Source organism: Geotrypetes seraphini, chromosome 19 (assembly GCF_902459505.1).
Source record: "Geotrypetes seraphini chromosome 19, aGeoSer1.1, whole genome shotgun sequence".
NCBI classification, from domain to species: domain Eukaryota; kingdom Metazoa; phylum Chordata; class Amphibia; order Gymnophiona; family Dermophiidae; genus Geotrypetes; species Geotrypetes seraphini.
In genome coordinates this window covers 39,609,100-39,635,043 of record NC_047102.1, presented here as the reverse complement: position 1 = coordinate 39,635,043, position 25,944 = coordinate 39,609,100, and the positions used below count along the sequence as shown (strand labels likewise).

The following is a 25,944-nucleotide window of genomic DNA, read 5'->3' as shown; positions in this document are numbered from 1 at the left end:
CTCACAAGGATAAATGCTAGGTCCGACCCTCACCAACGGGATCAGAAGGGAGAGTGTATCCTTTTTACAACAGTATAAAAATGTCTAACCCAGCAGACCTTAAAAACCACCAGTCAAATAAATGTGTAAGTGAAGAACTAGTAGTTACCGAACAAGACAAACATAGGGTCATCTATGATAACCTCAGAAAGGCAGCTTGAAAAAAAATAACTATGAAGTACATGGAACATATCACCACTAAAAGGAAGGCAGTTTCCATATTCTGAGAAAAAGGAATCATCAATAAGAAGCACAAAGGTAGAAAGATAAAATGGAAGTTGAGAAACTCTCCTTTAAAAAAAGCACATCATACATACATGTATGATCAAGAAACTATTTTATTTTAGCGATTATGATAAACATACCAAAGGCCTCATAATAGTACCTGGCGGGCCGCGAGTTTGAGACCAGTGAACTAGATCTTGTGATGCTTATGTGAGAGGGGGGAGAGTAAATGAAGCGCAGTCGAGGCATTGCTTGAAAAGTTCAAAGCGCTTTTCCTCAGATTTACGTAGTATTGCAGTAATTATGAATTGTCCTTTAGTTCTGCTTGGAAGTGTTACTCTTTGCTTTTCTAACTGTTCCTAGTGGTTTTTACTCTCAACCCAAACTGCAAATTTGAACAAAGTGTGTGGCCTGTGTATGTTTATAGTACTACTCAGAAAATGATGGAGGAGGAATAATCTTATACTGGCAGGGTGTTGGATGTTTGCATGCATCTGTCCACAGAGGCAGCAAACACCAAAGCCATGACAGAGTTCAATCATTCTTGGAACATATAAAATAATGGCAATAAAGAGATAGTTTATATTTTATTTTTAGTATTTATACACTGTTTGTAGCTGAAGCGCCGAGTAGAGAGTGACACGGGGAAAAAGACTAGGAGGGCACTCGAAGTTACAGGGAAATACTTTTAAAACCAATAGCAGGAAATTATTTCTCTCTCAAAGAGAATAAAGCTCTGGAATGCATTGCCACAGGTTGTGGTAAGAGCGGATAGTGTAGCTGGTTTTAAGAAAGTTCCTGGAGGAAAAGTCCATAGTCTGTTATTGAGAAAAACATGGGGGAAGCACTGCTTGCCCTGGATGGGTAACGATGGAATATTGCTACTCCTTGGGTTTTGGCCACCGTGAGAACAGGCTACTGGGCTCAATGGGCCACTGGTCTGACCTAGTAAGGCTATTCTTATGTTCGTATCTCAAATTCCCGTCCCATCCCCGTGAGTTCTGTCCCTGTCTCTGCCCCATTCCTGCAAGCTCCATCCTCATCTGCACAATCCTCAAAAACTTTTAAAATCATAAGCGTTCGATGTTTGTGCAGTTAAGGCAGAACTTGCAGGAATGGAACGGGGACGGAACGCGTGGGCGCAGGACGGAGATATTGAGATCCCACAATGGGGACAAATTTGTCCCCATGTCATTCTCTCAGGTACTCGAGTATTTCTCCCTATCTTGATTAGCCTTATAACCAAACCCAAACACTTTTCCAATAAACCCATCCTTAAATTTCTGTAATATGGCATAGAAACTCATAACACCACAACTTTTGAGGTTAGTTGGTAATGAACTAACCCAACATCTAAGATTCACCATTAAATTCACTGGCTGGATCGGTGATAACACCAGACCCAGTAATTTCTCCCCTCAAATGTCCAAGACAGTGCCACACATGAACCTGCATGAGTTGTCTCTCATCAAACCCCATCATCACTCACAAAGTACATCTGGCTTAAACCCCCAACTGCAACAAGGTCCCAAGCATCCCCCCCAATCCCCATAATCTAAACAACCATAATCCCAACCTATCCTCTCCATTAAAGAAAACAAAAATCTCCCCCGTGGTCCAGTGCCCCCCAAACACCACCTCCCTCCTTTCCTGTCCAAAAATGCCCTGATATTCCAGTGGCGCCATTCCCACCCCCTCCCCCACCCTAATACTATTAGAGCATTTTGGGAAAACTAACTCCAGCACTAGTCTAGCACTACCCCCCAGAGACCCAAATATAGAAAAAAACGTAAAAAAATGTTTTCGAACGTTCACATGTTGTTATAGGAGGCTTGTGATCCCTAAATCAGTGTTTTTTTTTTTTATTTTGACATTTTAGTAACTTTTGGGGAGGATGTTGTAAAATTGCAACGCTGGGCCTGTAAGGTAGCAGAATTTCAATAGTGTCACTCTCTCTCTGAACACATGTAAGGAATAATTAAAAGTTTATTTGTACTTTACAGCTTATAAAGACCCACCTAAGTTTATGTATATACACAACAACAATAGTATAATAAAGAAAAAAGTAATTTTTATTATCAATTTAATACAAAAAATGAGTATCATATAAAAACGCAAATTTTTCCCTGTGAAGCGCCCATTGACTTCTATCAGCGGTAATCAAGAAATTTCGTGTTTTTGCACAAAAAATTTCATGTTAGCGCAAATACGGGTAAAAACGGCCACGCTATGAAATAGCACTTGTGCTATCTTCATAGCACGGTTTTGTGAATCGAGCCCTATATGTGCATGTTTTATTTGTTCATTTATTCAGTTATGGTAGTTCCAAAAACAGTTATTTTGCTCTGAAAAGCACAGGCGAACATTGCACTTCCTGCAAAGTGTGTTGGTATAGCCTTTTGCACAGTGTCGGCACCGTCCTCTATCAGCTTTGATGGGAAAATGTCCAATCATGTCCTTGCAAACTTCCTTTGGAGGGTGTGCATTTGACTTTTTGGCTGTCATGGCAGCTGAAGAACCTCCATCATCTGTAAACTGCCTCTTTTGGGAAGTCAAGGTGCCCCCTCTTGATGAAACTGGGCTTGCAGATGGTCGCCCTCGCTTTGACACTGACCCAGCCGTTCCGATCAGGATAAGAGAAGATGCCAACTGGGCCTGAAACATTCTCCTGTTTAGCATCTGTTTCTTTGGGATATCCAAAGCTTTGCAGTCCCTTTTGTACAGGAGCCAAGCATTGATCACAGCTAGGTTAATGGTGTGCCAGAAGATGTAAAGGTACCAGCGGTAGGACTTCAGTGGAAACTTGTATTTTGCTGCAAATGAGTCTAACAAATCCACTCCGCCCATGAATTTGTTATAGGCAGCCACGATATAAGGCCTCTCAACTTCAACAAATCTTTTGGCAGTTTTGTCCCAGCGTTGAATCTTCTCCACTGGTTGTGGGCCAGCAAAGGAAGACACAAGTGTAACCTGTCTGTTGTCAAACCATTTCACAGCACAAATGTTGTGATTTGACTCCACTCTGACATCAAAGCTTCCTCTTCCCTTTTTCTTCAAGCTTTTCTCATCCTCAAGATTACAGTTTGGAAGGCGCACTTGTCTGGCTGTTCCTGTGTAATGAATTCCACAATCCAGCAGCCTAACTATCAATGGGATGCTGGTGAAAAAGTTGTCTGCATAGATCTTGTAGTTGTGACTATGTGGAAGTGTGGAAGCAAGTTTCATCACAACATCCCCTGATAGTCCAAGTTCAGATCTTGCCCGTATTCCATTCACACTGCCTTGGTACACATCAAAATCACAAAGTATACCAGAAATTCCAGTCCTTGCCCACAGCTTGAACCCCCATGGGTTTGGCTTGCCACGCATGTACTGTTTGATGCTGCTGAATTTCCCCCTGAAAGGGATCATCATTTCATCAACAGAGTTATGTTCTTCAGGGACCACTTTTAGGCATTTCTCTCTGAAAGCATCAAGCCATGGTCTGAGTTTCCAGAGTTTGTCACTTTTTTGTTCCATCTCAGACACGGTTAGATTGTTCACAAAATGTAATGATGTCAACAGAGACTGGAATCTGTTTCGTGACATTACATCAGCGACAGGACTGTATCTTGTGTCTGCTTCCCAGTACATACGGACTCCAGGCATTTGGACAAGACCCATCTTCAGATACATGCCAATCATCTGCTCTATTTCCTTTGTGTTTGTGTTTATAGATGATCCTTTCTTCTGAAAACTGTACTGATTTGTGTTATCTGCCAGAGCGTTGATCATATCTTCTGTCACAAACTTCTGAAAGTACTCCAGTGGTGTGCAGAGGGAATGGACATCATTACTCCAAAGCAGGCAACAGGGTTGTATGACTTCATGGCCAGATAAACAGACCTATTTACACATTCAACCATCCAATGGTGTTGCAGAACTGAACAATAGGTTCTATTAGTAATGTACATGAAGTTTTAAAAGAAAAAAAATGGGGGAGGGTTTATTTTGTAGCCTTAAATGTGATGTTGTAATATTACAACACTGGGTCTCAGGGGAGTGCAGACAAAACCTTGCTATCACTTTGACCCACTGTTGTAAAATTACAACATAGAAATAACCAGCTCTAAATCTCTTAAAATCAGTATATTCAATGATGTCATAAAATCTGCATGATCTACACATATTAATGATCACATAAAAAAATATTTCAAGCTTTTTACTTACTTTAGTCCTGATGTATCCCGTCCAAAACAACAAGATGATATACTCCAAAGCAGGCAACAGGGTTGTATGACTTCATGGCCAGATAAACAGACCTATTTACACATTCAACCATCCAATGGTGTTGCAGAACTGAACAATAGGTTCTATTAGTAATGTACATGAAGTTTTAAAAAGAAAAAAAATGGGGGAGGGTTTATTTTGTAGCCTTAAATGTGATGTTGTAATATTACAACACTGGGTCTCTGTGAGTTAATACTAACACTGGGTTTTCAACAATAGGGCCTAGATATGGCAGCGGCTCAGCCATGTTAAGGTATCCCTAGCCAAAAGCGGGGATGGTTTCCTTATCCGATTTTAAGAAAGCTTCAGACAAGTACATAGTATCTCTAAGTGGGAGGAAGGGATGGTACAAGGAATGGATGGGCAGACTGGAATAGGTCATATGAAAACAATAACAACTTTAATACCTCAATACCACAAACAGTTCAGAGCGGTTCACAGAGGAAGAGACTGTATACAGACAGCGATATTACAGAAAACTTTCAAAATTATATTAGAATGTTAAGGTTGATCAAATTTGTCTAGAAGTGTTTTAGAAATACATCAAGGCCGAAGTGGGGGTCAAGAGAAATTTATCAGAGAAGTTTTGATTGATTTCCTAAAAGTTTCTCTATTTCATGTTGTTACAGAGAATGCATAGATTCTCCTCTGTGACAGGATCAAAGGGAAAGGAAATAAATAGAAACAAACTAACGCTATTCTTCCCTGTCTGTGAAAAAGTGAAGTTACAGCAGATAGCTAAACAAAGAATTCCAGTTCAGAAGATCCAGCAGTTTGCTTAACTTCCAAACATGGATTTACAAAACAACTGAACAAGAACCCACTGTAAGATGAAGTGGAATTAAGGACAGCTACACAACTGTGATGAGGCTCTCTAGAGATCTGATTGACTGAAATTCAATGTGAAAAAGAGCTGCATGCCGGGTGTCCCAGCAAGATGCTCAAGCCCTTGTCTACAATGGAGACTTAATGCTTGGGGTGAACAGCTTCCCTAGAATGCCTTGCTGAAGTGAATGCTAAGGGCTGTTAACCACAAACGCTATCAAATCAAAGCTTATGGTCCTCAAAATATCACAAATATACAGAATCTGGGAACTGTGAAGACAGAATAAGCACTCACTAGAGAGGACAGGTAACCAATCTCTCCTACTTGAATCCATTAAACAGAGCAGTGCCACCCAGTGGCACCAGAACAAACTTCAGGCTTTAACCTATAGATGTTGATGTTTCAACATTGAAATGAGGAGATGACTTCCTATGACCTGAACCATTCTTGTTTATATGTCTTCTTTACCAATAGAACAACATAAATCAGGGATTCAAGACAAAGTTAGACAAGTTCCTGCTGAACCGGAACTTACGCAGGTAATGCTAGGCTCAGGCTTTGACCTAAAGGCTGCTGTGGGAGCGGACCACTGGTCTGACCCAGCAGCGGCAATTCTTATGTTCTTATCAGAGAGAAGACTGAATAGGACAAGTTGTCCTTTAGTCGTGATGAGTCCACCACCATTCTCTCTCCCGCCCCTCTTTGATTAAAATAGGTTAATGTATCTATAAAAAGGTTGTCAGGAATGATCATTGCCAGACAGATGGCTGATGTTTATTGTGTGAAGCTGGTATTTGACAGCCAGTTGACTAGGCATCCTTTCACAAGTAGGCACCATCAAGAAGACAGGGTAACTTTGACCATGGAGATAGTGGTGTGATGGCTGAAATGGGGATGCTCCTTAAGACAGCTCTCTAGCGAAACGCTGAATTCACGTCGGAGCCCCAAGTTTTTTGTATAAGCTAAGTCACTTTGGGCTTTAAGATTTCACTAATAAGTTATTTATTCATAAGATATATAAAAATGACTGATGAAGAGGCTGGCTACGGTATAACTCTAGCTTTACATGAAATACGATGCTCGAGTGTAGCCGCTGAGGTCATTTAAAAATTTTTTGCACAATTTGATATTTATTCGCTATTTTTGAAGCGTTTATATTTGGATGAATTGAATGAATGAAGAATTTTTTGATGGTGTTAATGAGTGTAGCATTTATTAATTGCAGCTATTTATTAGCTTCACTCAGAAGAAATATTTTTCTATATTACCTAAGGCCGTTATAGACTGTGAACAGATAAAGACCTGCATGGTTCATCCAGTCTACCCAATAGTCACAGTCATTAAGTCAATTTTGAACCAACAATTTAGTAATTATTCATTTTACTTGATAAGTTCCCCTGAAAGATGCCTATCCCTCCCCCCCCTCAAGATAAGCAAGATCTCTACACAGATAACATGTATGTGGTATAAGATACACATGCTTGTGCCTGATCTGTCTTGCTGTATAACGGCACAGACCGTAGAAGTCCATCTGGCATCAGCTACACTGCCCCGCTGCCAGGGGTCGCTAGAGGTCTGTCTTTCTGAGGCCGATACCCCGTCTATTTGGCTCTCTGTTAACAATCGTTCTCCCTTTTGCAACTCTCAGATGTTATTCTATAGAAAAAAAATTTGGATTTTCCCTGATGTTACAAGAACTAGGAATGGAGAAAATTGTTTCTGGTAATGAGGTCAGAAACACTAGCACTTGGAGCAACGTTTCTTTTGGCATAGCCATGCAAATGTTTAATAAAATTATTAGGTGTTAAATACACTTTTTTTCATTCCAGAACAACTTAGATCATTCCTGGATCTGAAGAAAATGACAACCGGGACAGTTTAATAAGATCTTAATGACAGTCATGATTATGGAAATATGAAGACCGCTTACTGTTAAACCAATTTCTTATTTTATATATTTTACAGCTAGAGTTGCTCCTCACTCTCTCTATTATAGTGGTCTAAGAAAGACTTTATATTTTCTTTTTTAAAGTTGTTCATTTGTCCTAAATGTTTTTCTTCTGATTTTCTTGTACAAGAGATCTCTTGTGAAGTTGTTAAAATTTCAATAAATAATTTAAAAAAAAATTGTTGTCCCTGTTTAACTGGAATCAGACTGGTACGTTAGATGTGATCACTTGGTGAAAAATGATGTACTTATACTGGAATTATAAGGGAGCAGCCCTTGAAACAAGAACCTGTTCTTTCCAGAAGAAAAATTGTTGGAAGCGCTTGGATGCGTTTTGCTCCTTCTAGCCTATGCTTACGTTTAATTGTTGGATACTTCTAAGCAACCCGTTTCTTGTTTCCGGTTGTTTCTCTGTAATTCTTTGCTTGATTTTGTGTTTTGTTATTCACAAAGTTTATGAAACCAGTGTAATCTCACATTCCACTAATTCCTTCTTTGCTGAATCTCTCTCTTTCCCAATAGACCGATATCTGTCATTCACCTGCCTTAGTTCATCACCATGTTTCAGTGTACACACCTCAAAAGACAGGAAATAGATTCACTACTACCACACTGTCTGCCAAGTACAGCAAGTACCCAACTAGCGACAATAAAGATTCGGAAATCACCAGCACACTCTGCATTGCAATACAAACCTTCTCATGCCAACAAATGTAACTGAACAGCTGCCCAACTCCCACACACGGTATTTAGACTCACAGACTGCTCTTTACCTTGCTGTTTGCAAAATTCGTTCACTGGGGCAACGCAAAGTTCTCACTTTTCTTTGCCCAAAGACGATGTGTAAAAGGCTGCTGAGGCTCCAGACTTCGTCCATTGCCCGAAGTACAATAAACTTATTTATTTATTCATTCAATTTTCTATACCAAGGGAGCTCAGAATGGTTCATGTGAATTTATTCAGGTCCTCAAGCATTTTCCCCTGTCTGTCCTGGTGGACTCACAATCTATCTAATGTACCTGGAGCAATAAGGGGATTAAGTGACTTGCCCAGGGTCGCAAGGAGCAGTGTGGGCTTCAACCCACGACCTCAGAGTGCTGAGGCTGTAGCTTTAACCCCGGCGCCACACTCTCCTCCAACTTAGATTGTGAGCCCAGTAGAGATAAAGTACCTGCATATAATGTGTACAGAGCTGCATACAGCTATAGAAATGATTAGTAGAGCTGCTGCTGTTGTATTAGCTTAGAGTACAGTGAAATACCCATCTTACAGCACCTTAATCATAAAATGGAACATTTAGAGCGTATCTGCCCTGGTGCTGGTGACATTAGCTAATCTGTTTTAACATCACATATCAGCTGGCACCCTCAGCTTTACATGTAATGTGCTTCACAGAGGTGTACAAAAAGAAAATAACTTTAACCCATTAAAAATAAAAAATGCATTATTTCAAATTAAGTTTCCCTGTGAAATTTCTTAGAAAAACCCCCCACATCTTGGCACAATACCCTTTGAAATCTGACTTTGGTTATTATATCTGCCTGCTAAGGGAACGTAAGAAAAAGTTTGTGTTCCGATAGCAGTCCAGCACAAAAGGTCTCAGATTCAATTGAACCTGTTGAAAGGAACTGGAACATCTTAAAAGGGAGCCAGCCAAATTACAGAGAACAGGGATAAGAAATTGCCCTCCACAACTTTTTGAATCCTTAAATATATTTGTTGGGAAAGCTATTACTGTCCCATACTTGCTTCCAGCAGTCTTTAACCAGAAAGCCTACAGTGATACATCCTTCTGCAGTTGGATGAAATGGTTTAGAAACACAATCTCCATAGAGGTAATCCTGAATACTATGAGATTCCAATCCCTTCAAAACAGAGCAACACTCTGGAGGGTGAAGGAAAGAGAATGAGAAGTATGCTATGTTTAACAGCCTGGGAAGCCAAGACAATTGTCTAGATCAGTGTTCTTGGACCGGTGCCGGTCCACAGGGCCAGAACATGCATCAGGCCCAAAACAGTCTTTTTCAACCGCCGGTCCACGGTGTGATCGATGCGACGTTATCTTCGAGCCAGCTCCCTCTTCCTAACTGATTCAGTGCAAAAAAAAAAAAAAAAGGACAATGGCTCCTACGGGCATCCTGCGCCTGAACCGGTAGCCTTCTCTCTGACGTTGCAACGTCAGAGGGAAGGCTTCCAGATGAGGCATGGGACGTGCAAGATGCAATTAGTTACTATTATGGGGGCGGGGTCTAGCCCACGACTTAGCCCCGTGTTCTTCAACCGCCGGTCCATGGACCGATGCCAGTCCACAGAATAATTTTTATTTCTGCCGGTCCATAGGTGTAAAAAGGTTGAAAAAAACACTGGTCTAGATTTTGCATTGCCAGTTACAACACGCACAAACCCCATCATTCAAGATGACCCTTACACACTCTGTAGGGCTGCTGTTATTCCACACTGGCGCACAATATTCTGCTCCACAGACCCCAACGTGTGAATAAGGTTGTCCAATGACTTGGTTCCATCAATGGTCTTCTGCAGATGGTCAATATAGCAGCGACTACAAAAATTGGAGCAAAACTAATCCCACAGCGAATAACAGATAAGTGCAAAAAAATAAAATAAATAAACACCCTTCACAGTGAACAGATAAGAAGAACTTTATGAAGCATTTTACTTACGGTAATAGGCTTTCTGAAAATTGTCCTCTCTCAATATAGTAGATGGAAGACCAGCTGAATCAATTTGTTTTATATCATCTCAAGATTAATAAACATACATTTTAGCCATGAGAGCCCTCCTTACCCTCTTTAAAAATTGGGATAAAACTAGTGGACTTTGTCCTAGAGATCAGTTTGAAAATTGCCCTCTAAATTGATGGTTGTGCTGAATGATTCACTTTGGTGTATCGATTCATTTGCTGGAAAAATCAGACTCGTCGTTTCAGTTAGTCCTGACAATACCTCCGGGCCTCCTAAAGTGACAGCAGCAACGGCAGTATCTAGCAGGCAGAGCTCTGAACATGCTGCTCCTGGCCTGCCCTGCCAGCACCTTCCCTCTGTCATGTCACTGATAATGTGGCAGAGGCAAGCCCTGGTGGGCAGGCCACGAGCAGCCTGTTCACCGCTGCTGCTGCTTTAGGAGGCCTGAAAGTTGAGGTCTCAGTGTGTGTGTGTGGGGGGGGGGGGGTGTCAATCAGGAAGTGGGGGATAGGAGGAATGGATGGAAAGCTGCTACTCAGGGGGGTGGGAGAGATCGAAAAGCGGCTGCACATGGGGGGAAAAAAAGGAAGAATTGTTGGACATGGGGTGGAGATAATAATAATTTATTCTTATATACCGCCTAGCCATAAAAGTTCGAGGCTGTTTACAATAAGAAGTACCGGACAATCAGTAGAAAGTTACAAATCGTTAGAAGTACAATTAAGATTAAAATAAAACAGTAAACCCTTAAATTATGAATCGATCAAACAGCTGGGTTTTTACTAGTTTTCTTAAAGTAAGGTAAGAAGAAGCATGCATAAAAATTTTACCAAACCAATCATTCATTCTACCAGCTTGAAAAGCAAGAATTCTATCCAGATATCTTTTGTACCTACAAGCTTTTACTGTTGGATCGGTAAACAAATGAATTTGACATGTAGATATATTAGAACAGTCTAAAGAAAACTGTGAAACCAAATAAGCAGGAGCCATACCAAATACTGATTTGAAACAAATGCAAGTAAATTTGAATAGAACTCTTGCCTTTATTGGCAACCAATGCAATTTTTTTTTTTTTTTAAATAAGGACTAATATGCTCCCATTTTTTCAAACCAAAATCAATTGAACTGCTAACTTTTGAATAACTCGAAGTTTTTAAGAGTTTTCTTGCAAGTTCCCAAATAAATAATATAAAATAGTCCATCATACTTAACATGGAAAACTGGACTAGCAAGCAAAATGAGAAAGCATCAAAATATTTTTTAATGGTTTCAGAGTTTCCATAAAGCCGAGAAACATTTTTCTAACCAGTTGGTCCATGTGTTCCTCTAAAGCAGGGGTGCCCAATACGTCGATCGCGATCGACCAGTAGCTCAGGAAGGCAACGTGGGTCGATCGCGGAGCCCATCCCGGGCTCCATGATAGACTCGTGTTGCCGTCCTGATCTACGGGCCAATCAGCCTTCCTCTCCAGTGTTCTCCCTAGGGCCTTTTAGCTGGGCGATCCGCCCAGCTGTCATCTGCCGCTGCTGAACATTAACCCCCCCCCCCAAAAAAAAAAACGGCTTGGAGATTTCAGCCCGTAGCTCCGGGCTCTAACATGTGCGTGCCGGCTTCTCTTCTCTTCCCTCCGAAACCGGAAGTTATGTCCGGGAGGGGGGGGGGTGGGGGAGAAGGGAATCCGGCACGCACATGTTGAGAGCCCTGAAGCAAGCGTTCGCTACGGGCTAATGCAGGAGATAGGTTAGTGAAGCATTTGTTCTTCTTCCTGCCGGATCCTGCCTACTTTCTGTTTCCGCGAAGGCAGGACCCGGCAGCATTTCCCCCAATAGGTTGATCACAATCTTGGGCTGATCAGCCTTCCTCTTCCCGACGGCAGAATTGACGTCGGGGAGAGGAATGCTGGTTGGCTGAAGCAGGGAGCGCTTGGGGCCTGTTATTGGTGGTGTTTGGGTCCTGGTCCCCGATGGCAATGGCAGTGGCTTGGGGGAGGGCAGGGAGAAAGAAAGAAAAAGGGCAGGCAGGGAGACAGAAGGAAAGAAGAGAAACAGAAAAAAAAAAAGAAAGGGAGGAGAGAGAAAGAAAGGACAGGGAAGAGGAAGGAAAAGTTGGGGGAAGGAATGAGGTCTGGAGGAGAGGAAGCATACAGGCTAAAAGAAGGGAAGAAAGATTGTATGCACAGTCAGAAGAAGAAAGTGCAACCAGAGACTCATGAAATCACCAGACAAGGTAGGAAAAATGATTTTATTTTAAATTTAGTGATCAAAATGTGTCTGAATTTATATCTGCTCTCTATATTTTACACTAAGGTCCCCTTTTACTAAACCGCAATAGAGGTTTTTAGCGCAGGGAGCCTATGAGTGTCGAGAGCAGCGCTGGGCATTCAGTGCAGCTCCCTGTGCTAAAAACTGCTATCGTGGTTTAGTAAAAAGGGAGGGGGGTATATTTGTCTATTTTTGTATGGTTGTTACTGAGGTGATAGTGCATAGAGTCATCTGCTTTGACCTCTTTGAAAAACCCTGGAATAGGAATGATAATTAACATTTTCTATGCGTACAGTGTGCTTTGTGTTTTTTTTTTTAATTTTATTGTTGGTAGATCATTTTGACTTGGTCATTTAAAAAGTAGCTCGCAAGCCCAAAAAGTGTGGGCACCCCTGCTCTAAAGTAAGATGTCGGTCCAGCGTCCACACCCAAAATTTTTATGGAATCGACTACAGGAAAATCTTGACCATTCAAAAATATCGATGTGTCCCTAATTGTGTCATTGGGACTTGCCAGAAAAAACCTAGATTTTTCAGAATGAAGGGAGGGATGATGAAGGAAAGGATGCAACTAAGGTAAAAAGGGGTGAGGGAGAAATCTTGCATATGGTGGAGGAGAGGGAAACATGCATGGAGAAGACAGAGAGAGAGTCTAATGTTGGACACAGGGTAGACTGCGAAAGAGAAGCAGCGAAACCCAGGCAGGAGCACGGAAAGCGCGCTGGACCACCAGGATGGCAAAAAAAAAAAAAGCAGGCTGCTTTGATGAAGGGCTCGTTATCAATGATGAAATCATAAATTCTGTTTTGAGAAAATTCTAGAGCAGAAAATGTAAAGTATTACATGTGGGGAGCAGAAACTCGAGGTACAACTATACAATGGGAGGGATGTTATTGAATAAGAGTACCCAGGAAAGGGACTTGGGGGTAATGGTGGACATGACAATGAAGCCATCGGCACAGTGTGCAGCGGCCGCTAAGAGAGCGAATAGAATGCTTGGTATAATCAAAAAGGGTATTACAGCCAGAACGAAAGAAGTTATCCTGCCGTTGTATCGGGCGATGGTGCGCCCGCATTTGGAGTACTGCGTCCAATATTGGTCGCCGTATCTTAAGAAGGATATGGCGTTAGTTGAGAGGGTTCAAAGGAGAGCAACACGTCTGATAATAGGTATGGAAAACCTGTCATATTCTGAGAGATTGGAGAAGCTGGGTCTCTTTTCCCTGGAGAAGAGGAGACTTAGAGGGGATATGATAGAGACTTACAAGATCATGAAGGGCATAGAGAGAGTAGAGAGGGACAGATTCTTCGAACTTTCGAAAAATAAGAGAACAAGAGGGCATTCAGAAAAGTTGAAAGGGGACAGATTCAAAACAAATGCTAGGAAGTTCTTCTTTACCCAACGTGTGGTGGACACCTGGAATGCGCTTCCAGAGGACGTTATAAGGCAGAGTACGGTACTGGGGTTCAAGAAAGGATTGGACAAATTCCTACTGGAAATGGGGATAGAGGGGTATAGATAGAAGATTACTGCACAGGTCCTGGACCTGTTGGGCCGCCGCGTGAGCGGACTGCTGGGCACGATGGACCTCGGGTCTGACCCAGCAGAGGCATTTCTTATGTTCTTATGTTCAGTGATTCTTAACCTTTATGGAGTCATAGACCCCTTTAAGAATCTGACATCTATGGACCCCCTTCCCCAGAAATAGTCACATAAACACAACTTTACATGCAATGGATATAATGTACTTTATTTATCAAGATTTGATTGTCATATATATATGACACACAAAGTATTATTAAACTTTAAAGTAAACAGTCTAAAAAAACCCATTATCCTCTTGTACAAATTAAAACAGATCTACTACTACAACTACTCTCATTATCTGCGAGAGAAAAAAAAACAGTACCGGGCTGCATAGTGAATATAAATGTTAATTTTTATCTAACCCTCACAGACCCCCTGAAACTTGTCCACGGACCCCAGGTTAGGAACCCTTGTTCTAGAGAAGGGGTCTCAAAGTCCCTCCTTGAGGGCCGCAATCCAGTCAGGTTTTCAGGATTTCCCCAATGAATATGCATGAGATCTATGGGCATGCACTGCTTTCAATGCATATTCATTGGGGAAATCCTGAAAACCCAACTGGATTTCGGCCCTCAAGGAGGGACTTTGAGATCCCTGTTCTAGAGCAAAACATCAGGTCATATATCCATGAGCTGAAGCTGACCTAAATACAGGACAACAACCATAAACATTCAAGAAATCTACTACAGAAGTGCTCAAGAAGCAATTTTATATCTTCTATTGGTCAAAGACCCAACCTAAACTCTATCGAAATGTGGCAAGACCTCAAGGAAGCTGCTAGTGCAAAAAAGGCCTTCAATTCTCACATAGTTCAAATAGTTTTCCAAGCAATAATGAGCCAATATTCCTCAAAGGCAATGCGAGAGACTGATCAAATTACAGGAAATGTTTAAATCTAAGTTGTTGCTGCTCAAGGAGATGCCAACAATTACTGAATAGCAGCTTCGCGTACTTTTTCACTTGAGGATATCTATCATTGAATCTCTTTGTTGAATACAATCAAAAGATATCCTTTTTGTGTATGTCATTTTGTCAATGGGATTATCATTCTCTTATCAGATTAGGATCTAATCATATTTGGAGTATAAACTGTGCAAAATTACAAACCATCCTGGGGCTTTTATCAGTACTGTATCCATGTAATAACATTGATAACTGCCTTCTTAAGCATCATGTAGAAAGAAGTATTATCAATCTGTAACTCAGAACATTTCTTCCCATTTAGCTTTTACCAAAAGGATGGAAGCTTTGGCCTAGAAAGTAGCGCGTGGACAAAAAGCAAGCCTGTCACTGCAAGGAATCAAATCCATCCACACCCATCCCTATAAACTTCCGAAATACTGATTTCATTTATTATGCTACTGAATTAAAGGCTCTGGTAGAGACCCATTTACAAATAAGCAAAGACACTTTATTAATTTGGAAATATTAATTAAGAAGAATACATACTTTGTAAATGGGGCTCTGGCAGAGCCTCTAATGTAAATATAAATACTCCAGCTGATGAAGACCCCCAAACTATGTCAGTTGAGGACTTCCGAAGGTGGCTGGGATTCCCTGAGTCACAAATGCTGGCACCTCAGTGGCTCAGGGATGATGCCAGCAACTGCTGCGCTTGGTGGAGAGCAGTTCTGGCCGTCTTTGGATGAGGTCCTCAGCTGGCGGTACTTGAGGATTCCCATTAGTCATAGCAAGGGTTAGCGCCCAAGAAAAGGATCCGAGTGTCAAAATTGGTCCTCAAGGGCCGCAATCCAGTCGGGTTTTCAGGATTTCCCCAATGAATATGCATGAGATCTATTTGCAGTGCTTTCATTGCATGCTAATAGATCTCATGCATATTCATTGGGGAAATCCTGAAACCCCTACTGGATTGTGGCCCTCGAGGACCGACTGACACCTGTGACCCAATGTGTGGCAGCAGCCAAAAAAGCAAAGATGCTTGGAAATATTTTTAAAAGAATGGTTAATAATACTAAGAATGTTATAATGCCTCTGTATCGCTCCATGGTACAGAGTATTGCGTTCAATTCTGGTCTCCTTATCTCAAGACAGATATAGCGGCACTAAAAAAGGTTCAAAGAGCAAACAAGATGATAAAGGGTATGGAACTCATCTCGTACGAGGAAAGACTAAAGAGATTAGGGCTCTTCAGGTTGGCAAGGAAATCTCCCTGCCATTATCAGCTGAGCAGCCGCAGCAGGGAACCCACAACTCGTGAAGTCCCCCAGTAGAAGGGAGGCCCACTCCCTCCCATCACCGAAGCCCTGTCTCCCACCCCCCCCAATCCAGACAGTACACTGAGCAGGAGAGATGTCCTTCCCTTCTGTTGCCAATCCCCCCCCCCCCTTGGCTGCAGCCCCCCCCCCCAACATCCTGGAAATGAGGCCTAAGTCTCCGGTTGGCCCAGGTACCTAAGGCCCCCCCTATGGGAAAGGCCTTAGGCACCTGAGCCAATCAGAGCTTTAGGCCCCTCCCCAGTGCATCACAGGCTTCAAAAGCATGGAAAACTGTTAAACCAAAAATGCATTGCCTTCCTAATCAAGGAGGCCTCTTAAATATTACAGTTTAGGGGCCATAATATGCACAAATCAAGCCTTGCCCAGCACCAAAGAGAAGCAAAATAAAATTGAACAGTAGCTCCAGTTTTACTCTTATTTTATTGCCAAGTCATTCTTGTCCTAGCTTTACCCTAGTCATGCAGAGACCTGTAGTCCTCCTTTTCTTAGAAAACTCAGATCTCAAAGAGTAGATCAGCCTGTTGATATAATTAACATTAAAGAGATGGAGCCAGCAGACAGAACCTAGATCTGAAAGAAACTGCACATCACATCTACCCATCTGTCATTTTCCCAAATTGAAGAAAATAAAGAGCTCATTTTTAAAAACTGTACTCCAGGAAAATTGTAATGCAATTTTATGACTGTGTAGCAAAGAGGAAGTGATTTCTACTAAGGACATGGAATTAAATGCAATGATTCAAAAAAACTGCAAATTTGAAGAAAAGGGCTCAATTTCAAAATAGCATTTATTATTGCAAGACAATGCACACTATTGATATTACTCCAAATCAAAAGAAAAATTCTATGGATGACAGAACTTAAGAACAGCCTTACTGGGTCAGACCAATGGTTCGTCAAGCCCAGTAGCTCGTTCTCACAGTGGCCAATCCAGGTCACTAATACCTGGCCAAAACCCAAGGAGTAGCAATATTCCATGCTACCAATACAGGGCAAGCAGTGGCTTCTCCCATGTCTTTCTCAATAAAAGACTATGAACTTTTCCTCCAGGAATTTGCCAAACCTTTCTTAAAACCAGTTACACAATCCGCTCTTACCACATCCTCTGGCAACACATTCCAGAGCTTAACTACGAGTGAAAAAAAAATTCTCTCTACTGGTTTTAAAAGTATTTCCCTGTAACTTCATCAAGTGTCCCCTAGTCTTTGTAATTTTTGTCAGAGTGAAAAATCGATCCACTTGATTTTGTAGACTTCAATCCTATCTCCCCTCAGCTGTCTCTTTTCCAAGCTGAAGAGCCCTAACCTTTTTAGTCTTTCTTCATACGAGAGGCGTTCCATCCCTTTTATCATCTTGGTCGCTCTTCTTTGAACTTTTTCTAGTGCCACTATATCTTTCTTGAGATAAGGAGACCAGAATTGAACGCAATACTCCAGATGAGGTCGCACCATGGAGCAATACAGGGGCATTAGGACATTCTTAGTTTTGTCAACCATCCCTTTTTTAATAATTCCCAGCATCCTGTTTGTTTTTTTGGCCACCGCCACACATTGGGCGGAAGGTTTCATCGTATTGTCTACAATGATACCCAGATCCTTTTCTTGGGCGATAACACCCAAGGTGGACCCTAGCATCCGGTAGCTGTGATTCAGGTTATTCTTCCCAATGTGCAGAAAACTAAACAAAATGAAAATTTTGCCCTTGCACATCGACTATATACTACTGTTTTGTCTCAATTTCCTCATAGCACTTCAGTCTAGAGAGATCATATGTAGCATCTTTACTGTGGAGCTTTTCAAAAAAATATCACAGACTTCCAGGAAACCTCATTTCCATTCAGTAGTGAGGTTGTTTAAACAAGGCTGTAAAAGGTAAACCCCATTGCTGGCCTGAGAAAGCCCAAGGACGTTTTCAGGAGGGTCAGCCTGGCCAGAATCTGCAGATAAAAGCTCTGCAATATCTACCACCAAGGAAAATGGTTACAGGCATCCAAGTTGACCACAATCAAAAAAACCCTCAACACTAGCTTTAGAAACTCAATAAAAATTAAAAAAACAAAAACAAAACACACAAAAACCCTCAACACCAGCACCTAGCTAAGAAAGAAAAGGAAAAACTAAACTAAAGTTAACCATCTGGGGTTTTTTAGATCTAGCATGGCAGGTTAATTTTCTCCCGTGTTCCCTACCAGGCAGGTTAAGCCGGAAAAGCACACCTGGAGCTCAAGAATGCAGTACAGAGGAAGCAGCATTTCCTAAGCCGTACATTTTCTTTGCCAATAAATAATAATATGTCATTAGCATGTAAGTCACTCACTAGTGGACCTGAAATGAAAGCCGCATCACTTAGCTTACAGAAGTGATTTGATTGCATCTGCTGCTTTCAGCTATCAGTTCTTGAGGGCAAATTAAAATGTGGTGGTTTCATTATATCACTGTTAGTTAAAAGCTGTCATTCCACCACCACAGAAAATCACGTACTAATTAAGTTTGTGTTCTTAGTCTTCATTCTCATTTCTCAGAAAGTGTCTTCATGTTTTATCACATATCTTACTTTATTAAGTGCCATTTTGCAGAAACGAAAGTCTATGTTTTAACAGAGAGAGATAATTGTTACTGTGGATGGGCAGACTAGGTGGTCCATTATCTACCATCATGTTTCTATTATGGCCCTCCTACCTGTTGTCGCAATTAAAATGTATCTGTCTCGCACCAGCATAAAGATATATAAAGGGATCAAAGATTCAGTTTTGCTCAGAATTGATAGTATTGGGTGTTCGCTGCACCTCTTGATTAAGTTTTCATCCTCAAATTAGTTACATTGTAAAGACATGTTTTTAACCAATTGTGAATGTGTGTGTCAACTAAAAACAGTCCTTGAACAGAAAAGCCTTACAAAGTTGACACATGCCTTCGTATCAAGTAGGATGGATTACTGCAATACTCTCTTTCTAGGATTAAGTCAGGCCAGTGTACATTTGCAGTAGATTCAAAATACTGCCACAAGGCTTTTAACAGGTAGCAAAAGAATGAATCATATTGCTCCGGTTCTATATAAACTTCATTGGTTACCTATACACCAGTGGTCTGCAACTCAAACCCTTTGCAGGGCCACAGGTACTTAGAGGCCTCAGAAAAATAGTTAATGTCTTATTAAAGAAATGACAATTTTGCATGAGGCAAAGCTCTTTATAGTTTATAAATCTTTCCTTTTGGCTAAGTCTTAATAATATTGTCATTTATAGCTAAAGAGACAGATGATCAAGAAACTGTTTTATTTTACTTTTGTGATTATGATAAAAATACCGAGGGCCTCAAAATAGTACCTGGTGGGCCGCGAGTTTGAGACCACTGCTATAGGCCCATGCATTAGTTCAAGCTATTGTGCACTTGAAGTCTCCATTGTATCTGGATCCCTGTGCTCTTCTAGCCAAGAACTGTTTTCATTGCCAGGTATAGGTATCAAAGTTGGTCTCTCATGAGAAGCAGAGCTTTTTCTTATGTATGTCCAGTGTTATGAAATTATTTTGTTTGACTAATTCTTTCATGGTCATTTTGTAAGCTGTTGAAAACAGATTTCAGCAATATTATGGAAGCAAACTGTTACTATAGGATTTAGTAATGATTGACTTGATTCTGCTAATCTCAGCTCCTGTTTTATTCTTTTATTGCTTTTTTTTATAGATTTTGTAAAGTGATTGTACTGTAATTTTAATAAAGTTTTTTTTTTGTACACTGCTAAATACTTGTGTCAATAGCGGTAAATCACATAATAAATCTAATCCAGTTGATATAATTCAGGCCCTCATTTAAGAGCAAGTGCAGGGCAGTGTTCTTCAGGGGGCTAGTAGTGGCCACTGAAGACCTCTACAGTGGTCTTCATCATTCTGGCTTTCTTATGCTATGGTCTGCCTTTCTACTCAAGTTTGCAGAAGGTGAGAAGTGGATTAGGGGAGGAGCTGTGTGCTTGAAGGAAAGGGCATTTATCAAAAGATGAAAAGAATGCATTTGAAAATGCCAACAACCCTCAAAATACACCAAATAGAAGTCTTGAAGGCAAACTGATGGGATGGATGCCATTGACACACACTGGTCAGCAGTGTTGTGGTCTCACAGTGTAAGATATGTTTGCTCTCCTTCTGTTTACTTGCATTCAAAGTGGCCCCAACTAGGCTGTTCCTGCTTACCTTAGGGCCTGGGGCATGTGTTGGCATAGAGAGGGTAGTAGGTGCCTGGGGTAGCGGTGCCCTCCTCTCCAATCCCCCATGCCACACTTGCACCCTCTTCTCCCCATACCTCTTTAAAATCATCAGTGCGAGCAACTTCTCTGGCTTGCTGCTTGCACTAGCTTTGTTTCTTTCTGACCGCACTTCCTGGCCCCGTGACCAGGAAGTGATTTCAGAGGAGAGTCAGGCTGGTGTGAGCAGCAGGCCGGAGAAGCTGCTTAGGCTGGCGAAGATTTAAAGAAGTACAGGGGAGAAGAAGGCGTGAGCATAGTGGGGGGGGGGGGAGGTAGAGGTGCCGATACCCCCAACAAGACTGTGCCTTGGGGCGGTCTGCCCCATCCCCCCCCTTTACTATATTACTGGCTACAAGGTACACTACTGTGGCACTTTGGCCTTCCTTTGCTCTTCTTCTGCCTCTCCAATCTTTAGGATCTCTTTCCCCCTCCAACAATTCGCTCATATTTTCCATCTGGTTTGCCTGCAAGTAACAAAAATTTCCACCCAGCCTTGATCAGTCACATTTCACTTTTAGTTGCTATACTGCAAATTTGGAAAAAAAAATAAAAAATTGTATAATTAACTCACTAAGAGAAATAACAGGGAAAAATTTTTATGAGGGAGCCTAGGTTGTGAACAATGAAGTATATTTATCATGTAAGGTGGCAGTGAAACTTTCAATATTATTTTGCCCCTGAAAACTATGTTATGTCACTTACGATGTAATTCACCTAGAAACTCAATGATAGTGCGGAATATAAATCCTTCAAATAAAATAAAACATTAAAGCTAACGGTACAACAGGAAGGTAGATTGGAAAGTAAGTTAGAGTACCACAACACACCACTCATAGGAATACAAAGCAAGGAATCAATCAGCAGGAAATGCTTGACCTGAGAAAGAAGGTTTTCAAGGCTCATTTAAAACAAGGTCTCCAAACTAATAGCTAGGGATAGATTGGGCCAAAATGCTAAAGCACATACACCTTGTGCAATCGAGGTGGACGCAGAGGTGGGACAAACAGCAAGGAGCTTTAAAAAAAAAAAAAAAAAGGGATTAGCCTCCTCTTACGCACATAGTTGAACTACGAAATCAGTTTTAAGAATGTTTCAAGTTATTATAATTAAAATTATGTTTCTCCTTTTTTTCGTTAGATTCCTTACACATCCAGGGAGGGTGGTTTAATTAATTGGAAGAGTAATATTTATTATTTTGTTATCATAATATATAATATTATTGTTTATAATTAGGATAAGGGGATAAAAGAATTGTTTAATGTAATAATTGTGATGATAACATTGTATACATTATAAAAGTTTAAAATGTCAATAAAGACTTACAAAAAAAAAAAAATTTGAATGTTTCAAGCTTATTATAGTTTGATTTACCACTTTAAAGAGCAACATATTTACATGAAGTCAACAACTTCATTCTTCACATCATTGGAGCCAAACTCCTTGATTGTGTCTATTAGGGAGGGGGGTAATTGCTATTGGGTTTAGCACCCCCAATCATTTTGAAAAGTTGGCTCCTATTCTTCACATGAAGCTGACCAGTAAGACAGAATGACAAAAAAAACCCCAAAATCTAGGGTAGGGATCTTGCATCCCGATTGGTTGTTTCAAAATTCAAAAATAAATAAAACCTTAAGGCTGATTTAGGCTAAATAATGGCTACTACTTTGTGGGCAAATTCCTGAGCACCAACACTATGCCATCATGACACTTCCCAAGAGAAAAATGCAACTAAACACTCAGTTGACAGATGTCAGTACATCCAAGGCAGTAGGAGCTTTCTTCTGACATGCCAGTAGTGATGCTTTCTTGGCTTTCAGTTAACCATATCTATAAACGTGCGAATCTCAACAACTTTCATTAAAGGAAAAGGAAGCTTGTTATCGCTAGAATAAACACGCTGAAGAGAAATTACAGAGCGAGAGAATGAAGATAAACCACAGAAAAACAGGAACGAACAAGTGGCTTATGGCAACAAAAATACCATTACTATTTAAGTAATGCCAATAGAAGACCAAAAATCCTGTATGTATCCAAAGCAGAAAGAGGTCAAAAGGAAGGTCTAGATGACTTCAAATAATGTTTATTACATCCTATGTCCTTTTACAAAACCCATTCTAGCTACAGTTTATTTAAAACGTGATATACTACCTAGGCCAATCAGTATACAGGCAGCGTACAATACATTAAAATGTCATTTGTTTTCACCATTACAAAGACAGGAAATAAATATTCCATTCTCACCTAAAAGAAGAGAAAAAATATTTAAAAAATTTTGGGTGTGTGATTCTCAACACACTAATAGATCTTCCAGTTCCCATTAGACTGTAAATTAAATGATATTTACAAATAATGTGTTTTCAGTAATTCATATCAAGAGATTAAGTTCTCTATGAAGGTGTAACAATGAAAAAGCATCCTCTCCCCTTTGGTCAGTCCTTACTATTCTTTCGGCATTTCCTTATCATCTATGCCCGACTCAATGGCTTCCCAAGTTTATGAGGGCCCCATAAATCCTTTTGATTATTACACTGGAGGGCCTGTTCAATTGTTTGTTGGGTCAACAGTGGAGTAGCACATCTTCTGGCCAAAGATTTCATTTCTTGCAATTTCAGAAACAAAATTCCATACAAAAAGCAAAGTGCACGAACACACATCCCTAAAAGCAAGGTGGGACCTTGCCCTAAGAACACTAAACGTCATCTGACATTTTGATGTCCAGTCGCACAAGGTCATCTTATAATTTTTCACAATCCTTTTGCGATTTAACAATGTTTTGCCATCAGCAAATTTAACTACGTCACTAGTTATTCCCATTTCTAGATCACTGATAAATACATTTAAAAAGCAGCGGTCCCAGCAAAGACCCTACTACTACTATTTATCACTTATATAGTGCTGAAAGGCGTACACAGCAGCACTGGACATTTAATAGACGGTCCCTGCTCAGAAGAGCTTACAATCCAACTTGGACAAACAGACATGACATATAGGGTTGGGGATGCAGAACCCAAGGTGAGAGGAATTAGAAGTTAAAAGAACTCTAAAAGGAGGTGGGCTTTTAACTGAGCCTTGACTCCTGGGGAACTCCGCTATTTACACTTCTCCATTGAAAATATTGATTATTTAACCCTACTCTGTTTTCTTTCAACCAGTTCTTAATCCCATGACATTCTAATTTCCTCAGAAGTCTTTCATGAGGTACTTTGTCAAAGGGCATGGAGGTAGGGGGCAGCAGAACTGGTGGGGTGGCAAATCAGAGAGAGTATGTGCCGGGTTTATTGAGACAATTGCTGTAGGCAGAGACAGGGCAAACCCACAATACTGCAACGGGGATGGCATTGCAGAGGTCTGAAGTGGGGGGAGGGGAGCTTGGATATACTGGGGGTGTTATATCAAAGAACGCAAGGATCAAGCCTGTACTAAATACAAGAGGAGATACAAATAAAAATAGGGAAGAGGTACGTACAAACAAAAAAGTTAGTTGAATTGGCCCTTGCCCAGGGATTTATAAGGTGCCACATCATATGTGCTGATTACACTGTGCATTTCAGCTCTTTAAGCAGAGCTGTTACTTCTCAAGTAGAACACAATGATGCACCTACAACCATCACTTAGGGGTCCTTTTACTAAGGCATGTGCTAAACGCCAACGTGTCCATTATAGCCTATGGACGCGTTAGTGTTTAGCTCGCACTAAAATGGCCAGCATGCCTCAGTAAAAGGACCCCATAATAACCTGAGCCAGGCAGGATCTCATTCACACACGCCCACATTTCTGCCATTATTTTGGCTGTTATATTAAGAACAAAACATGAAAGTTGTCCAACCCAGGTCACAAGTACTTGGCAAGATCCCAAGGAACAAAACAGATTTTATGTTGCTTATTCTAGAAACACAGTGGATTTCCCCAAGTCCATCTTTTCTTTTAGGAAGTTGTCCAAACCTTTTTTAAACCCTTCTAAGCTAACTGCTTCCGCCACAATTTTTCAAATTCTAATGAAGTAAGCTAAACTTTCACACACTAAGCCAGTTCTAATTTGTCCACATAAATAAGCGAAAACCATGGAGAGAACCCAAGCACCGCAAGATGTCCTGAAGGGTGACCCATCAAAAGTGCGCCGGACATTGGCACGCTGCCACTTCTGCCAGTTTCAGACCTTCAGGTTTGCACTCTGAGGGGGGGGGAGGGAACCCCATACTACACTTAGAAGTCCTAGAGCTCCCGTTGGGGGGAGGTGGGGGAAATCCCCCCCCCACACACACACACATACACTACATTGAAAACTCCTGTTCTCCTTTCTTCAGGAGTTTTCAGTGTAGTTGGGGGGGGGGGTTCCCTCCCCACACCACCTCAATGGGAGCACCAGGACTTCTAAGTGTACTGGGGGTATACTGGGGGGTTCCCCCCCCCCCCAAACACCACCTCTCAGAGCACAAACCTGATGGCCTGAAACCGGCAGTGCGCATTAGTCCTGTGCACAATGTCACCACAGGTTTGTCGGCACGCCAATGTCCGGTGCCCTTTAGTTATGGTACCGTCCTGAAGCAATGCTTCTGTGATCACACCCAGCTGTACCAAGTAGACTCATATGATACAGGGCCCCAAGCAATCACCCTGCTCGCCCCAACATGAAAGCCAGCCTTGAGAATATTTTTCTATCAAAAAAAAGAATATTCAATCCCCCTATAAATACCCCGCTCCATAGACCATCAGCTGAACTGGAATGGCAGAAAAACTGAGAATTTGCCCCCAAAGATTTAGGCACTTCCTATACAAGAAAAAAGAAAATACACTAACACCAGCCATTTATCCAGCCAAAAGGATTTTCAGTTGAAATATTGCATCTATTTTGATTTTTATAGATATGATGAATGGGGAGGGTTTTTCAGAGGCACGATTCAAAATTAGATGGGTACATGTGGACGTCACTGCAGAAGGGCTGCACAAACTTTCAGTCAATGTTTGAAAAGTGGAATTTGTGCAGGCTGAAATGTCCTACTTGTACTGCACATTCACTGCCCGTCACACCCACTTTTGAAAGGTTACCCTCTTTGTATTATTAAATTTGCTTGTTGCACATTCCAAACCCAAAAGTCCAATGCCAGAGATTATGCAAAATAGAACCATTTCAACAAAATGGTATCCCCTGTAGAGTTAAAAAAATTGCAGAAGATACACTCAGCACATTTTCATGCAATTCCAAAGCAAAAAAGAGAGTAAAGGTTAAGTTACCCGCAATGACAGCCTAGTTAAACCAGATTTTAGTTACTTAACCAAGTCAGTTTACCTGCCCCATTTAACACTGTGGTCTCATGAAATGCAATGAGGCAAGCTGGCCTGTCCAGTGGTTTATTTTATCTCAGTGGATATTCACACTTAAAGATAAATAGTAACTGTGAAGTTCAAACAAAACATGCACATATCTGCTCCTACCTACATCTCTCACCTGAACTATCACAATCAGAACTGTTAACCTCAACAAGCCTGAAACCTAGAAAAATGAAGGAGGGAGGGTGTTTAAACAGTCTCATGTTTTCAGAAGAGATCACAGAATGGTGCCAGCATTAGACAGACATGCAATAGAAAATATGGAATATTTACACACTCATTT

The 25,944-nt window shown here is 41.1% G+C and overlaps 1 protein-coding gene across 7 annotated transcripts in view; it reads right to left on the bottom strand.

Moving 5' to 3' along the window:
• Positions 1–25,944, bottom strand: part of KCNQ1 (potassium voltage-gated channel subfamily Q member 1) — a 705,822-nt gene that overhangs the window by 672,425 nt on the left and 7,453 nt on the right. The window lies entirely within an intron of this gene.